This window comes from Protopterus annectens, chromosome 2.part1 (assembly GCF_019279795.1).
Source record: "Protopterus annectens isolate FY-2018-M chromosome 2.part1, PAN1.0, whole genome shotgun sequence".
NCBI classification, from domain to species: Eukaryota; Metazoa; Chordata; order Ceratodontiformes; family Protopteridae; genus Protopterus; species Protopterus annectens.
The window spans coordinates 1,692,771,832-1,692,783,565 of record NC_056729.1 but is presented as its reverse complement, the minus strand read 5'-3'; the positions used below and the strand labels follow the sequence as shown (position 1 = coordinate 1,692,783,565).

The 11,734-nt window shown below is 41.0% G+C and overlaps 1 non-coding gene across 1 annotated transcript; it reads right to left on the bottom strand.

The window, feature by feature from the left end:
• Positions 1–11,452: 11,452 nt before the first annotated feature.
• TRNAS-AGA lies at positions 11,453–11,520 on the bottom strand. Its single transcript has one exon. It is a non-coding gene; the product is annotated as a tRNA-Ser (tRNA).
• Between the last annotated feature and the right edge of the window lie 214 nt (positions 11,521–11,734).

The following is an 11,734-nucleotide window of genomic DNA, read 5'->3' as shown; positions in this document are numbered from 1 at the left end:
GTAACATTGCTGATTAGTTGTTATAGTTTTGATCAATGAATCAGGTATATTTGTATCCATTTTTAGGTGGACCTTGAATGTTTACTTGATTAATGAAACTTGGTTCATTTTCTTATGCCTTGCAGAATGGCATTCCAATAGGCTAATGCAATTTTTAAGAAAGCTTTTTCTCCTCTACCTAAATCATAAGTTGGTCTTTGTGGAAAGGTTCCTTCTTAGGTGGGTTTGTTGTAATAGTTAAGGTCTTCACCTCATAGACACAAGGTACAGGGTTTGATTCTGACCTCTGGATACTGACTAGGCTTAAAATAGTCCATCACAGCAGTTAGCCCAGTATTCACCTATAGACCCCAGTGGTCTAATGGATAAGGCATTGGCCTCCTACACCAGGGATTATCCGGATTATATGGTATAATGTTTAAAGTGTTTACATCACAGACTAGATGGAGGTCCTGACCAATAATTCCAGAGCAGAATATTTCTATTTCTGAGAGTTGGATTCTCATCTTTAGAAGCAACATTGGCTAGGCTTAAAATGACCCTCAAAAGCAGTTAACCTAGTACTTACCTATGAACTATGAACTTAGTTACACAGACTGTATGTGTTATGTCTTACTGTAAATTTGTTTTTTAGGGGAGGGCATTAGGTTTCATTGAGGAACTTGTATATATGAATGGCTTTTATAAAAATATTGCCCTCGCTGTAATTGGAATCCATTTACTTTTAGTGATTTTGAAGCAGTGGTGGTCTCTACAGTGGGATAGATGATATTCGTATATAATATTGTTTTCAATAAATTGATGTAGGCCTGTATTATAGTAAGAGTTTAAGGAAAACAAGAGAAAGACATATTCTAATCTAGGGAGTACATGTACTACCGTTACAGCTTTTCTGGTAAGGCACTAAGAGATTTTATAGGTGTCTTTAAACATGTGTCAAATTACTCTGATTTTTCATATTATTTGAAAGGATAGATGTTGGTTTATGGTTATCCCAGGGTATTTTTGTTTTGTTACCAAAGGCCATTATCTAGTTGGTCGTCACCTCTGCCCGCAGTGTCTCAGAACTTCAGATGCGTATCTATAGCGAACCATATATATTCTTTCACAAGGATTTCATGTAATTTGACGTCAACTTACATTTCATCAAAAAAGTGGTATCAGAGTTGTTCTTAAACCAGACCATTCCATTAATCTCCTGATTTTTATTGCAGTGAGTAAAATCAGAGAAGGAAGAACCCTTTGCACCCTTGACATGTACTGCTAGTGTAAGTTTTACATGAAGAGAATGTGTAAGGAGACATAACCATTGTTATGTCCTATGATCCAAGACATAACCACTAGCATTGGCTAAGTAAACATTTTCAAGTGGAATGCAAACTGCATTATTTTTGGCCATCAGGCAGTGGACCACCCTTTGGAAAATTTATCTCTCTAAGGTCATTCCACCAGAGACATGGATGTTTGTTTGTTTTTTCCACAAATATTTCTATTGCATGCATTAGTGAGGCCAACACTTGTTCATCATTTCATACGTTTGTCAAGTATTAGTGATTCTGGACCATGAGTCCAGGAGTCAGGCCTGCTGTGATACTCAGTTTTTCAGGACTTAGGTTTCTGATTCCTTTCCCTTTGGCTGCCCTCCAGTTCCTATCTCCTTTGGAATTTTACTGCTTGGTATTCTTTCCAATCATAGTGCTACCATGGAGGTTCCATTGTTAGTTATAGCAGATACTTTGTTGCCACATCAGTTGGTCTATCACAGTATCCCTCCTTGGTGGATGGTAAACTCCGTTCACCTGTGCCTAGGCAGCTACTCCATCAGTAATCAGTACTGGAGTCTCACTCTTCAGACATTCCCTGTAACAGTGTCTGTGTCACATCTTCTTTGTTTTTCATGATTTTTAGGAAGTGTGCTCATTCAGTTGTTGGGTAAACTTGCAAGGGTTAGGCATTGCCTCATGAAACATGAATTATCAGTTTGAAAGCTGAATGAGGTCTGAGAGTGACTCCTAATGCAGGAGCTTCAGAGACAAAATAGCCAGATTGGAGTAGAAGAAAGGTGAAAGGATAATCCCATGTATAAGGAAACCATGGAGGGTCGCCTTGTAGATACACCAATATGGTAACATTTATTTACTAGGAAAGTCCAACTGAAACAGAGCCCATTTTCAGTAAGAGGCCCAGGGAAAAATGCTCCAGATGCATGTCTTTGGAATTTCAGAAGAAACTGGAGGACCCAGAGGAAACCCACATGAACACAGGCAGGATATGCAGATTCTGCGCAGAAGGCACCCCAGCCAAGAATTAAACCAAAGAACCTCTTGCTGTGAGACAATAATGTTACCTGCTGCACCACTGCACTGCACTACATGCCTATTATTTACTCAACAGTTTCTTATTAAAAGTGTGATGACTGCAAAATGCAATTCACAGAACAGTGAGACTAACTGTGTGAAAAGGGAAAAATGTATACCAAACTCAAGATCAGTATAACTCAGACCATTCCTCTTAATCTGTGGCACACCAGTTTCAAAGTTAGTACATTAAACAATGGGGTGTTGGGCTGCATGGGAGAAACAACACTGCAAAAACTTTTAATGGCAGGACAGTAAGATTCATGATTTGTGATTTTCAGTCTAAACCACAGTTTATTTTTGTTGCTGCTGGATTCATAATTATGTATGTTATAAACATAAAAGAAACACTCCACATGCTATTCCAAGAACTTTATCAGAATAAAAAGTATCATTGTAAAACAAGCTTAAATAATTTAAAAAGGTAGGAGTGAAAGAAGTGTTAATGCTTCAACCTATCAGACCTTTTCTTTAAAACTGGAGCAAGACAGACAAATTCATTCAAGCCTAGTAATAAAACATCAGAGTTTAAAAGGAATTGCCGTGACAATTCCGTGCAGAGTAAGGTAGTTTGCCATCACCCCCCACAATGTACTAGAAGACTTTTTCCAATAGAAAAATTATAAACTTTTTAAAATCCTTACAAAAACTAGAATGTTTAAATAAAGCATTAGTTTCATCACCCGTATTTTGATAGAATGTAAATATTCATAGCTTTTTTTATTTAATGTTCATTCATTTTTTTTCCATATGAAAACCAGGGTATGCAGAACAAAGGGCCACATAGACCATCCCAGCAGTGTTGCAGATATATCTATTTTTCTTGGCAAGGAATAACCCTGAAATGGTTCAGACTAATAAAATGTAGTCCCTTAAAGAAGTAATGACATTGCCTACATGTAGCACACTTGCTCATATGGCCAAAGGTAGACAGAGAGTTCATCCTGTGCTCAAAAGACGTACCAATATTATCCAGTGACTTGTATACAAAAGATGGTGCAAATTTATTAAGACCAGTAAAAGTACCAGAAACACTGGACCAATTGTTCTTAACAATAGAGCGTATGCCACCAGTATCCAATGACTGATGTAAGATCATAGATAATGTATATTCAAAGACAATTTCTGTCCCGGGGGTGTTGGATAAATGTTTTCTCAAGATGGGTGCATGCTAACATCCCATGCCTGTGCAAACACTGTACAGAGCACTAATGCCATGCTAACATCCCATGCCTGTGTACACACTATACAGAGTACTAATGCCATGGTAGCATCCCATGCCTGTGCACACACTGTGCAGAGTATTAATGCCATGCTGGCATCCCATGCCTGTGTATACACTGCAGGGTACTAATGTCATGCTGACATCCCATGTCTGTGTATACACTGCAGGGTACTAATGTCATGCTGACATCCCATGTCTGTGTACACACTGCAGGGTACTAATGTCATGCTGACATCCCATGTCTGTGTACACACTGCAGAGTACTAATGTCATGCTGACATCCCATGTCTGTGTACACACTTAACAGGATACTGATACCTGTGCTTATTATTTCAAACAAAAAAGGGTAATGTGAAGAGACAACTGACAAGTCTTTCCAGAACTGTGTCTAAGGATGGACACTTTATTAAAGAATGGATTTTGTGTAAGAATATGCTTCTTGAACATGCTTAACCAGGAACCTATTGGAGGAAGTCATTGACTTCATCTGGCAGGTAGACTGGATCGGCAGTAGTACTCTGTACAGTGTGTGCACAGGCATGGGATGTTAGCATAGCAGTAGCACTCTGTACAGTCTGTATACAGGCATGGGATGCTAGCATGGTATTAGTACTCTGTACAGTGTGTACACAGGCATGGGATGTACTCTGTACAGTGGGTAGAGAGGTTTGGGATGTACTCTATACAGTGGGTACACTGGGTTGGAATGGTAGCATGGTATTAGTACCCTGTATAGTGTGTACACAGACACGGGATGTCAGCATGGCATTAGTACTCTGCAGTGTGTACACGGGCATGGGATGTTAGCATGTTATTAGTACTCTGCACAGTGTGTGGACAGGCATGGGATGTTAGCATGGCAGTAGTACTCTGTACAGTGTGGCATTAATACTCTGCACAGTGTGTGCACAGGCATGGGATGCTAGCATGGCATTAGTGCTCTGTATAGTGTGTACACAGGCATGGGATGTTAGCATGGCATTAGTGCTCTGTACAGTGTTTGCACAGGCATGGGATGTTAGCATGGCAGTAGTACTCTGTACAGTGTGTGCACAGGCATGGGATGTTAGCATGGCAGTAGTTCTCTGTACAGTCTGTATACAGGCATGGGATGCTAGCATGGTATTAGTACTCTGTACAGTGTGTACACAGGCATGGGATGTACTCTGTACAGTGGGTAGAGAGGTATGGGATGTACTCTATACAGTGGGTACACTGGGTTGGAATGGTAGCATGGTATTAGTACCCTGTATAGTGTGTACACAGACACGGGATGTCAGCATGGCATTAGTACTCTGCAGTGTGTACACAGGCATGGGATGTTAGCATGTTATTAGTACTCTGCACAGTATGTGGACAGGCATGGGATGTTAGCATGGCAGTAGTACTCTGTACAGTATGTACACAGGCATGGGATATTAGCATATCATTAGTACTCCACACAGTGTGTACACACACATGGGATGTTAGCATGGCAGTAGTACTCCATACAGTGTGTACACAGGCATGGGATGTTATCATGTCAGTAGTACTCTATACAGTCTGTACACAGGTATGGGATGTTAGCATGGCATTAGTACTTTGCACAGTGTGTACACAGGCATGGGATGTACTCTGTACAGTGTGTACACAAGCTTGGAATGGTAGCATGGCATTAGCATCCTGTATAGTGTGTACACAGACATGGGATGTTAGCATGGCATTAGTACCCTGTACAATGTGTATACAGGCTTGAAATGGTAGCAATGCATTAGTACCCTGTATATAGTGTACACAGACATAGGATGTTAGTATGGTATTAGTACCCTGTGCAGTTTGTACATAGGCATGGGATGCTAGCATGGCATTAGTACCCTGTATAGTGTGTACACAGACATAGGATGTTATCATGGCATTAGTACCCTGTGCAGTTTGTACATAGGCATGGGATGTTAGCGTGACATTAGTACTCTGTATAGTGTGTACACAGGCATGGGATGTTAGCATGGCATTATTACTCTGTACAGTCTGTACACAGGCATGGGATGTTAGCATGGCATTAGTACTCTGTATATTGTGCACACAGACATGGGATGTTAGCATGGCATTAGTACTCTGTACAGTCTGTACACAGACATGGGATGTTAGCATGGCATTAATATTCTGCACAGTGTGCACACAGGCATGGGATGTTAGCATTGCATTAGTACTCTTTATAGTCTATACAAAGGCATGGGATGTTAGCATGGAATTAGTATTCTGTACAGTGTGTACACAGGCATGGGATGTTATCATGTCAGTAGTACTCTATACAGTCTGTACACAGGTATGGGATGTTAGCATGGCATTAGTACTTTGCACAGTGTGTACACAGGCATGGGATGTACTCTGTACAGTGTGTACACAAGCTTGGAATGGTAGCATGGCATTAGCATCCTGTATAGTGTGTACACAGACATGGGATGTTAGCATGGCATTAGTACCCTGTACAATGTGTATACAGGCTTGAAATGGTAGCAATGCATTAGTACCCTGTATATAGTGTACACAGACATAGGATGTTAGTATGGTATTAGTACCCTGTGCAGTCTGTACATAGGCATGGGATGCTAGCATGGCATTAGTACCCTGTATAGTGTGTACACAGACATAGGATGTTATCATGGCATTAGTACCCTGTGCAGTTTGTACATAGGCATGGGATGTTAGCGTTACATTAGTACTCTGTATAGTGTGTACACAGGCATGGGATGTTAGCATGGCATTATTACTCTGTACAGTCTGTACACAGGCATGGGATGTTAGCATGGCATTAGTACTCTGTATCTTGTGCACACAGACATGGGATGTTAGCATGGCATTAGTACTCTGTACAGTCTGTACACAGACATGGGATGTTAGCATGGCATTAGTATTCTGCACAGTGTGCACACAGGCATGGGATGTTAGCATTGCATTAGTACTCTTTATAGTCTATACAAAGGCATGGGATGTTAGCATGGAATTAGTATTCTGTACAGTGTGTACACAGGCATGGGATGTTAGCATGGCATTAGTACTCTGTACAGTGTGTATACAAGCATGTGATGTACTCTGCACAGTGAGTACACAGGAATGGGATGTACTCTGTACAGTGTGTACACAGGCTTGGAATGGTAGCATGGGATTAGTACCCTGTATAGTGTGAACACAGACATAGAATGTTAGCATGGCCTTACTACCCTGTGCAGTGAGTACCCAAGCATGGGATGTTACCATGGCATTATTACCCTTTATAGTGTGTACACAGACATGGGATGTTAACGTGGCATTAGTACCCTATGCAGTGTGTACACAGTCATGGGATGTTAGCATGGCATTAGTACTCTGTATAGTGTGTACACTGGCATGGGATGTTAGTATGGCATTAGTACTCTGTACAGTCTTTACACAGGCATGGGATGTTAGCATGGCATTAGTACTCTGTATAGTGTGTACACAGGCATGGGATGTTAGTATGGCATTAGTATTCTGTACAGTATGTACACAGGCATGGGATATTAGCATGGCAGTAGTACTCTGCACAGTGTGTGCACAGGCATGGGATGTATTCTGTAGATTATGTACACAAGCATGGGATGTACTCTGTACAGTGTGTACACAGGCATGGGATGTACTATGTACAGTGTGTACACAGGCTTGGAATGGTAGCATGGGATTAGTACCCTGCATAGTGTGTACACAGACATAGAATGTTAGCATGCCATTATTACCCTGTGCAGTGAGTACACAAGCATGGGATGTTAGCATGGCATTATTACCGTTTATAGTGTGTACAAAGACATGGGATGTTAACATGGCATTAGTACTCTGTACAGTCTTTACACAGGCATGGGATGTTAGCATGGCATTAGTACTCTGTATAGTGTGTACACAGACATAGAATGTTAGCATGGCATTACTACCCTGTGCAGTGAGTACACAAGCATGGGATGTTAGCATGGCATTATTACCCTTTATAGTGTGTACACAGACATGGGATGTTAACATGGAATTAGTACCCTATGCAGTGTGTACACAGTCATGGGATGTTAGCATGACATTAGTATTCTGTATAGTGTGTACACAGGCATGGGATGTTAGCATGGCATTAATACTCTGTACATTCTGTACATAGGCATGGGATGTTAGCATGGCATTAGTACTCTGTATAGTGTGCACACAGACATGGGATGTTAGCATGGCATTAGTACTCTGTACAGTCTGTACACAGACATAGGATGTTAGCATGGCATTAATATTCTGCACAGTGTGCACACAGGCATGGGATGTTAGCATTGCATTAGTACTCTTTATAGTCTATACAAAGGCATGGGATGTTAGCATGGAATTAGTATTCTGTACAGTGTGTACACAGGCATGGGATGTTAGCATGGCATTAGTACTCTGTACAGTGTGTATACAAGCATGTGATGTACTCTGCACAGTGAGTACACAGGAATGGGATGTACTCTGTACAGTGTGTACACAGGCTTGGAATGGTAGCATGGGATTAGTACCCTGTATAGTGTGTACACAGACATAGAATGTTAGCATGGCCTTACTACCCTGTGCAGTGAGTACACAAGCATGGGATGTTACCATGGCATTATTACCCTTTATAGTGTGTACACAGACATGTGATGTTAACATGGCATTAGTACCCTATGCAGTGTGTACACAGTCATGGGATGTTAGCATGGCATTAGTACTCTGTACAGTATGTGCATAGACATGGAATGTTAGCATGGCATTAGTACTCTGAACAGTCTGTACACTGGCATGGGATGTTAGTGTGGCATTAGTACTCTGTATAGTGTGTACACAGGCATGGGATGTTAGTATGGCATTAGTATTCTGTACAGTATGTACACAGGCATGGGATATTAGCATGGCAGTAGTACTCTGCAGAGTGTGTGCACAGGCATGGGATGTACTCTGTAGATTGTATACACAGGCATGGGATGTACTCTGTACAGTGTGTACACAGGCATGGGATGTACTATGTACAGTGTGTACACAGGCTTGGAATGGTAGCATGGCATTAGTACCCTGTATAGTGTATACACAGACAAGGGATGTTAGCATGGCATTAGTACCCTGTACAGTGTGTATACAGGCTGGGAATGGTAGCATGGCATTAGTACCCTGTACAGTGTGTACATAGGCTTCAAATGATAGCATGGCATTAGTACCCTGTATAGTGTGTACATAGACATGGGATGTTAGCATGGTATTAGCACTCTGTACAGTCTATAACAGGCATGAGATGTTAGCATGGCATTAGTACTATGTATAGTGTGTACACAGGCATGGGGTGTTAGAATGGCATTAATATTCTGTACAGTGTGTACACAGGCATGGGATGTTAGCATGGCATTAGTACTCTGCACAATGTGTACACAGCCAAGGGATGTTAGCATGGCATCAGCGCTCTCTACAGTATGTACACAGGCTTGGAATCTCAGCATGTCATCAGTACTCGATACATTGTATATACAGGCATAGGATGTCAGCATGGCATCAGTACTCTGTACAGTGTGTATACAAGTGTGGAATGTCAGCATGTCATCAGCACTCTATACATTCCATTTACAGGCATGGGATATCAGCATGGCATCTGTACACTATACATAGGTATGAGATATTAGTATGGCATCAGTACTCTATACAATGTGTACACTGTCATGGGATGTCAGCATGGCTACAGTACTCTGTATGTTGTGCGCACATGCATGACATAGCATGGTATCAGCACTCTGTACAATGTGTACACAGAAATGCGATGTCACCATGGCATCAGTACTCTGTACAGTGTGTACACAGACAAGGGATGTCAGCATGACATTAATACCTTGTATAGTATGTACACAAGCTTGGAATGTCAACATGGCATCAGTACATTGTATTAACAGGCATAAATATATCAGTGTGGCATCAGTAATCCAAGAAGTTTGCATATACAGGCATGGGATATCAGCATGGCATCTGTATGCTGTACAGTGTGAGTATATAGACATGGGATGGCAGCATTGCAACAGTACTCTGTACAATGTGTACACAGACATGGGATGTCAGCATGGCAACAGTACTTTGTATATTGTGGACACAGGTATGACATAGCATGGTATTAGTACACTATACAATGTGTACACAGACATGGGATGTCAGCATGACAACAGTGCTCTGCCTATTGTGTACACAGTCATGACACAGCATGATATTAGTACTCTGTATATTGTGTACACAAACATAGGATGCCAGCATGGCATTAGTACTTTGTACAGTGTGTACACAGGCATAGGATGTTATCATGGCATTAGTACTCCATACAGTGTGCACACAAGCATGAGATGTTAGCATGCAAATCCAAGCTATTGTGCAGTATGACTATATAACTTACTCATTGTGTATGGATGCACTGTCAGTATTCCATATATACCCTTTGCAGTATGCATGCATACATTGAGAGTATGTAATGTATACACCATATACTGCCAGTACACAATGTATACCCTACACAGTGCGCATGCATGCACTAGCAGTATGTAATGTATACCCTATGCGGTATGTAAGCATGCACTGTCAGTATGTAACATATACCCTATGCAGTGTGTATGCATGCATTAGCAGTATGTAATGTCTACCCTGCGCACTGTGTATGCATGCACTCTGAGTATGTAATGTATACCCTATGCAGTGTGCATGCATGCACTATCAGTATGTAATGCATAACCTATACAGTCTGTATGCATGCACTAGCAGTATGTAATGTATACCCTATACAGTATGTATGCATGCACTGTCAGTATGTAATGTGTATCTTATACAATGTGTATGAATGCACTAGCAGTACGTTATGTGTTCCCTACGTATTGTGTATGCATGCGCTCTGAGTATGTAATGTATACCCTATGCAGTGTATATGCGTGCCCTATCAATATATAATATATAGCCTATGCAGTGCTCATGCATGCACTATCAGTATGTAATGCATAGCTTATGCAGTGTGTATGCATTCATGCATGAGTTGTCACCATATGCATGCATTCACTGTTAGTATGCAATGTATACCTTATGCAGTGTGTTTGTGTATGCATTGATAACATGCAATGTATATCAGCACAGTGTGCATGCATGCACAGTCAGTATGTGATATATACCATATGTAGCATGTACCATATGTATTCTCTGTACAGGTGCATGCATGCACAGTCAATATGTAATATATACAATACGTAGCATGTACCATATGAATACTCTGTACAGTTTGCATGCATGCATAGTCAATATGCAATATATACTGTACATAGCATGTACCATATGTACACCTTGCAGAATGCGCATGCACAGTCAATATGCTATATATACCGTACATAGTGTGTACCATATGTATACTCTGTTCAGTGTGCACGCATGCACAGTCAATATGTAATATATACCGTACATAACTTGTACCATATGTATACTCTGTACAGTGCATATACAAACTCTTAGGTACACAATATGAACAATAAGCTCACATGCATGAGTTCAGAGTCAACACATGTTTAATACTCTGTATATTCATAGGTTCATAGGTTCATAGATTAGTACTAAGCTAACTGCCCCCTGCATCCTGTGTTTGCAAGGCAAACACCTTAACCATTAGGCCACCCTCCCAGTTGCAGCACAATATAATCTTTGTACTGCTTTCTTACTTTTTGTGATTCTAGCCCTGGTGTTTTATAGGTTCATAGATTAGTACTAGGCTAACTGCCCTTGCGAGCCATTTTAAGGCTAGCCAATTATCCCTTGTGTGATTCAAACCCTGTACCTTGTTTTGTAAGGCAAACACCTTAACCATTAGGCCACCCTCCCAACGAAAGTTGATCGTAGTCGGCAGGATTCGAACCCCAATGGATTTCTAGTCCATCGCCTTAACCACTCGGCCACGACTACTTACCATCAGTCATGCAGCAAAAACCAGTTTACCATAACATTAAAACTACTTGTGCATCTGTTGATTCCTGGAGTATAGTGTGAGCACTGAAGCACTGGAGATTTTGAAAATGAAAAAAAAGTCGGAGCAAACTGTTTGCCTCTTACAGACTATAAACTGGTTACAGCTAAGCATACTGTCATTACGTGTCCCTGCAAACATGACAGTCTAGAT